Genomic DNA, 6944 nt, shown 5'->3' with positions numbered 1-6944 from the left:
TGCCCCGCCATACCTCTCTGAGCTTCTACACTCTTATAAACCCGTCCGCGCTCTCAGGTCAGATGATCAGCTGCTCCTGACTGTGCCTAAAACTAAGCGTAAGCTCAGAGGGGACCGTGCCTTTGCTGTGTCTGCCCCTAAACTATGCAATGATCTGCCTTTGCATGTAAAGCAGGCCTCTTCTTTATCTGTTTTTAAAACCCTTCTTAAAACCCATCTTTTCTCTTTGGCTTTTGACACCTAGTAAGATGTCGACTTCATTTACTTGATTTTATTTGTTACTTTGAATGTTTTTTATTGTATGGTTATTAATCGTACATATTTTTATGTTTATTTTTCTGTACAGCACTTTGGTCAACTTTGGTTGTTGTAAAGTGCTTAACAAATAAAGTTGGTATGGTATGGTATAGGAATAGCACTTATAGAAAGCAACCTTTCCACCCTCCTTCCGTTGGGGTCTCTTCAGCAGTCTGTTGAAAGTCTTTAACCCCCCTGCTCCTCTCTGGGAGAGGAAAAGAGGAATTTGGAGTAGCTCCAAATTTATTTAATATAAAATGCACAAATCCACACTGTTGTCCCACTATAGCACTATTGTATAATAATGTATACTGTTTTTATAATTTATAATGCTGATTCTTCAGGTATATGGTTAAATAGGGTAGGCAAATATAAGCCTTGGCTTCAGCCTACTCCTTTTTTGGTTATTTCATTGTAAATTTACCAAATAAAATCATTCATAAATTACATACATAAGCTTTTATATGGCTGGTCTGGTTGTATATTCGGGAAAGACTGTGAAAATGGAAGGATTTAGCCAGAGTAGTGGTGATTACATATTGACAACATATTTCTGTGGTTTTTACATGGTTTGAATTTGGTTGTGGGCCCGGGGGGGTTTATATAATGATGATATATAGTAATCAAGAGGTGAATTTGTGCATTATACTTTGACAAATAAAGCAAGCCAGGCAGCCTTCCGTGTTTGAGAACGGCGCTGTTTTTTAATCGCCCACTAGAGGGCTGCAGCGCCGCAATAACCAGCCTAGTTCAAATGAACGAAATGACTCAAAAAAAGATTAGTTCATTTTAATGAACGAGATTTGAATGGACTAGTCTGACAAAAGACTTGAACTTGCCATCACTATCTGAAAGCGTCAGTTATGACGCATTGAGATGAGAATGTGTTGGAACCCCCCACACACAGACACTCCCCAAGACAGGGGAGGGTAACCATGGTAACGACGTTCCTCTTTCAGATTACCTCAGACATCAAAGAACCCCCTTTCTTCAGTCTTGATTCTCTACCCCACCAAAGAGCCATTAATTTGGACTCTTAACATGCCCTCTCCCTTTTCACACCCAGTTGTGAAACTGGTGAGAATAGCCAGACACCAAGGAAGGACAACCCCAAATTCTTTTGTTGAACAAGAATATTGTCTCCTTATAAACTTGCCTCATTACTCTGTTTAGCTAAATAATCTTTAACAGTTATTTAGTAGTTTTCCACTTCAATTTGAGTAGTTTATTACCATGTTATTAGTTAGAAATTATGTTGGAAAGAAGGAACCACAAATAAGTTAATTTTGCAGTGCTTTTAATCTTCATCAATGCTCGCCGACATTCCGGCATTTAATTTATGTTGTAACTAATGTTGTTCCAAGCACCTTTAAATACTTTCTTTATAAATGATATGGTACAGAAATATTGTCATGTGTTAATTAACCAACTTTCCTAGCTCCTGACCCAAGGATTGAGTTAACTATAAGTAGATAGTCAAAGGATTCGCAGGTCGCAAATTAGCATAGGAGTCCTCCAGGTCCTCTCATGGACACTGGTTCCACTGGCGACCTGTCCAGAGTGTACCCCGCCTTGCGCCTGATGTCAGCTGGGATTGGCTCCAGCCCCCCTGCGACCCTGTACACAGGATAAGCGGATGACGATGGATGGATGGATGGATGGATGAATTGAATTGAATTTTCCCCCCCAGAGGACAAAAGAAGTATTGCATGCCATTGTTGACTGCCTCTCCTGTGTTTTATTGTTTGTAATCTGATGCCATGTTCTTATAACTTTCTTATATATTTTCTAAGTAAGGATGTTTAACAAACAGTATTCCCCTGAAAGTTAAGTGTAGTTAAGATGTTCCTTCATCTGCGGTGACTACTATGAAATGGGTTTTTTTTAAACTGGTAACTATCATAATTGTTATGGACAATTTACAATAACTTTTCCTTTTCCATTTATCAAATGCTTTAAAATAAGAACTTTATAAGAGGTGATTGTGGAAAGGTATTTGATTAAAAACACGCAAATAGACTTTAAGAACATATTAAAGTTAAGACACAGAAGTCTCGGGGGAAACAAAGCCTTTGACCAAAAGGAACTGTTTTGGTCAAAGGTCAAAGTTCACAGAAATGATAACTGTCTGTTTAATTTTCACTGTTAGAGGGATTTTTAGAGTGCAGTATCTCATAGGTGGTACAGTAAAACATGATATTTGTACCAGTGATAGTAGAGGACACTAGGAAGGAAAAGGCATGACATCGCTGAACTAACTGCTGAGAAATTACTTTGGTGAAAGGTCAAATTTCATGTAAATTATGTTCACAAAATAACAAAGAAAAGGTACATTTTGTATTTGCATTAATAACAAATAATAATAAATTTTACTTCCATTATCATTATTGTATCAGTCTTTGTGCTTAATTTAATTACTAAGATCATCACAAAAAAACTAATATGTATCTTTCAGGACCTTCGGCTCACTCATGCCTCATCCTTTCTATAATAACACCGCTTTAAGCGCAGAAATCGGACAGCGACTGGCTTGACCAAGGTTTCGCATTCGGTGGCTCACGTTACCGCAATAAGTTTACGGCTTAGTTTCACATTTGAAGTGTTTTATTTGTATTTTGTTTACAAAAATATGTTTTGTGTTGGTTTGAGGTCATCCATATCAATTAAATGCTAAAAAGACTGATGACAGTGAATGGTTCTGTCAGTTAGAACCAATGTGATGAGAGGTTTATCCCTGTCAATATAAAAGGTTTAAATTCCCTGTTTATATATTAAAGTTTTTTATTCCTTGTAGGCTATCGAAGGTTTACATTCCCTGTAGGCTACGAGAGTTTTAAATTCCCTTTTAATGAGTCAAATGAAATCCAGTGACTATGTGTATTAATTGTGTGTATGAATTGATATGTTAAAAATGTTTTTTACTTTATGTAATTTGGTTACTTAGTTGAAGATGTCTGACTGATGTGCATAAAGAAACTTCATGTAATGACTAAAACTGTATTAATTAAATATTACTGGCAAGACCATCTAGACCAACGGCAGCAAGTAAAACTGTAAAACATATAAGCTGGCTTGCCAACCGCCAATAAACAAATGGAAGAAACAACAGCAGCAGTAACAAGCTACTCCTAACTTTTGCCATGGAAGATACGATCGCTAAGGTAAAGTATAGCTTTAAGATTATTGTTTGACATCTTTATCCAAGTTTGTATTAGTTCAGAGTCATTCTCGTCTGTCATTTTGTAGATTGGCTAACGTAAACTTGTTCTTCACAGCTCACAATGTTACAGTAACATTATTTTACGTTAACGTTATGTTTGTAAGCACGTTTTACAGCGTGGATACCTGGCAGAGTTATACAGCATCTAATTCACCTTAACTTTACTAATGCTGTCATTCTCACATCAAGTGATGCCAATCCAAAGCTTTAAATTGGTTGTGACAGTGTAACTGTTAACTTGTTACTGACTGAGATGTTTTCAAAGCAATGGTTTGATCTGATCTCATAGATCAAAACATTGCCTTCAATACAATTTTATTTGAAGTCGTTGGGACGGTGTGCAGAACTTTTTCCTTTGTGTCCTGCAGTGATATGTTTTGTCTTTCACTTGAATACTTTTGACTGTATGTGCACACAATTGGCCCCTCTGGAGGTTTTATACCAATGACAACCATACAAACAATTGTAAACATTTTGTATAAAACCTTTTCATACAAAAAACTGTAGCTCAGATCAAATCACAGATCACAATAATGTGAGAAGTAGTAAAACCTTTCAACAAATGCACACTGATGCACACATATAAGTGTGGGTAAGATGTATTTAATGCAGTGAATGCCGCATGTTTGCTAGTTGACATGCTACTGTTTATGGTCAACAGAACACACTCTTCTTTGCACAGACAGACACAACAACACAGTAAGACACACTGTGAGGACAACATTTACAGAATTTCTGTTTTTGTTTTCTTTTAATCACAAGGAGAAGGAGTTGAGGAGGACTCTTCAACTGATGAGGCTCATCCAGTAAGGTCATGGAAGACCATGAGACCTGAAATGTGAATGTCCAGAAAAGTAGGAGAATCAAAGGTGCCAAAGGTTCACTAAACTCGACTGCAGAAAAGCAGAAGACACATCATAAGAACAAGATTTCTAAGTATTTCTGGGGGAATTTGGACTGGAGAAATGATTGTGAAGTCTGTGGTGGAGGGGAGCAGTGTAAAGCGGCGGCGGACAGAAGCAGATGAATCCAGGAGGTCAGCATCCATTATTTGTCACCTTGTAGTGGATTGGAGAAGAATCTGAGTGGGCAGGAAGAAGAGGAGAAAGTCATGAGAAGACTGAGGACAAGAACGGAAGGAAAAGGTACTTTATTGTCACATACACATGAAATTAATTCCCTGCATTTAACACTCATTGCCTCAAGAACCTAATCTAAGATGTTTTTGATGGTGTGGAAAACTGGAGTGCCCACACAGGAAGGAGGAAACCCACACAGACACAGGGAGAACATGCATTCTCCACACAGAAAGGCCTGGGATGACGGGTTAGAAAAGGAGACCTTCTTGCTGTGAGGCCACAGTGCTTTCCGTCCATAAGATCTTCCTTCTGGACCTTTGGAAAGTTCAATGGCACTTCTGTAGGTCCTCTTCATCGAAAGGTGTACCTGGAGCTTGTATTCAAGTCCATCAGTCACCTGCACACTGAGTATAAGCCCTCTTGCAAACAGCCTCTGTTAATGTAAGTTTTGTCAAACATTTTCAGTGACTTAAATATCTCCCTTTCACTTAAAGAAAGACCAGTGCGATGCCTACTGTTCATTCAAGCCTGGAAACATCGAAGCAGCTTAATGGGACACAAAGGCTGCGAAGCAGAAGGACAAAGTAGATGCAGATGAGAAGACCTTGTTGGCGCTCACTCCAATTCCAGGCCATACCGTGTGAGGTACGTATCTTCAAGGACTTCAGCCAGATGGGGAACTGGGGAAAAGCTGGGGATCCAACCTTGCATGACCTCCAAACAATCAGGTATTTTATCAGACATATACATTCTTGCACAAATATTGCCTTCTATGTCAATAGAAATCAGTTGTGAAAAGTACCCAAGTACATGCGCCCAATTACTCTTCTTTTTGAGGTACTACTCCACTACATTTATTTTGATGGCTTTAGTGACTAGTTACTAGTTATATATTAAAAACATATTCAGAAACTAGAGTATGATGTATTTTCACAGATAAAGCCACACAGCAAAATATAAAGTAGTTAGAATTAGCTTTACTTTTCATCTTAAAATTTGAATGTAGGACTTTTGACATACAGAATATCTCTACAGTGTGGTGTTGGAACATTTACCTAAGTTAAAGGTCTGACTACTTTTTCCACCACTGTGAAAGACATACTTTGTAATCTATTAAAATTCTGTCCCTATTTTCCCTTTTAAATTCTTCCATCCACTAGATACAACATGGATGGAACCACTCAGATGACTGGGAAGCCTATCTGTCCCCATCTCTTAAAAGAAGAGTATCACCACAGCAGCCCCACTGTGCACATCCAGCCAGCCAGTTAAAGAGCTGAAGTTCAAACAGCCCCAAGAACTTCTACTCATCCTGACAGATGGACTGGACCACAAGTGATGCCCATCACCAGCTGGAGCCTCACGCAGACGCACACACACTGATGTACATAGGCTATATTGGTTACAGTTGTTCATTAAAATGAGTAATTATAATATTTATATTATATTTTTGCATTATTTTTAATACCTTTACTGGTTTTAATGGTTTTAATATAATTCCTAATTGTTCAAAGTATTAAGTCAAATATCTAGTAGTAGTAAAGACTCCAATCAATTGTCTCTCACAAATAGTCTGACAGATTCTTTATCCTGGTTGTTCATAATTATGTTATAATAAAATTTTATATAATTTGGGATGAACTTTGGGATGAAATTTTGAATGTTGTGTGGTTTATACAGTAAAATAAATTTCAACCTTTACTGATTAAACCGATTTAATTTTGTCATTATCAGCCAATATTATTCACAATGTAAAGATTATTATACTTATTGATTAGCTTATTGATGATTAACATGATTTCAAAACATGCATCTTATTATTTAGCTTAGGTATCATCAGAAGGTATGCTTTCACAAAGAGTTCAGGTAACCTTTCTCAAATATGTCCATTTCGGAGGAAAGCAGTGCAGCATTTTTTTTAAACCAAGTATCTTAATAGCCTGCAGATGCCTTTTCAGAATCAGAAGGAGCTTTATTGTCAAGTAGTGTTTTACACATACGAGGAATTTGCTGTGGTGATAAGGTGCTACATGTAGACAAACATACAGTCAACATAAATAAATGTGGAAATATATAAATATGGAATAAGGTAAGTTTTTGTAGCAACTTGTATAGTGTAGTGTTTTGGGGTAACATAAATATTATCGCAGGAGTCCGGAAGGATAGCTTTGGATAAATAAATAAAAAGTTTCCAGCCAGGGAATAAATGACAAGCAGTGTTTTCCCTGAATTGACTGAAACACACGTTTATGTCAGGTTGCCTTTGGCCTGGATTTAGGATGACATGGTAAAACAAAGCTTTGTAGAAACAAGGGTAGGCTCGCTATCAATACTACACCGACTGAAGG

Source organism: Micropterus dolomieu, linkage group LG07 (genome assembly GCF_021292245.1).
Source record: "Micropterus dolomieu isolate WLL.071019.BEF.003 ecotype Adirondacks linkage group LG07, ASM2129224v1, whole genome shotgun sequence".
NCBI classification, from domain to species: Eukaryota; Metazoa; Chordata; class Actinopteri; order Centrarchiformes; family Centrarchidae; genus Micropterus; species Micropterus dolomieu.
Note: the sequence above shows the minus strand (reverse complement) of the source record.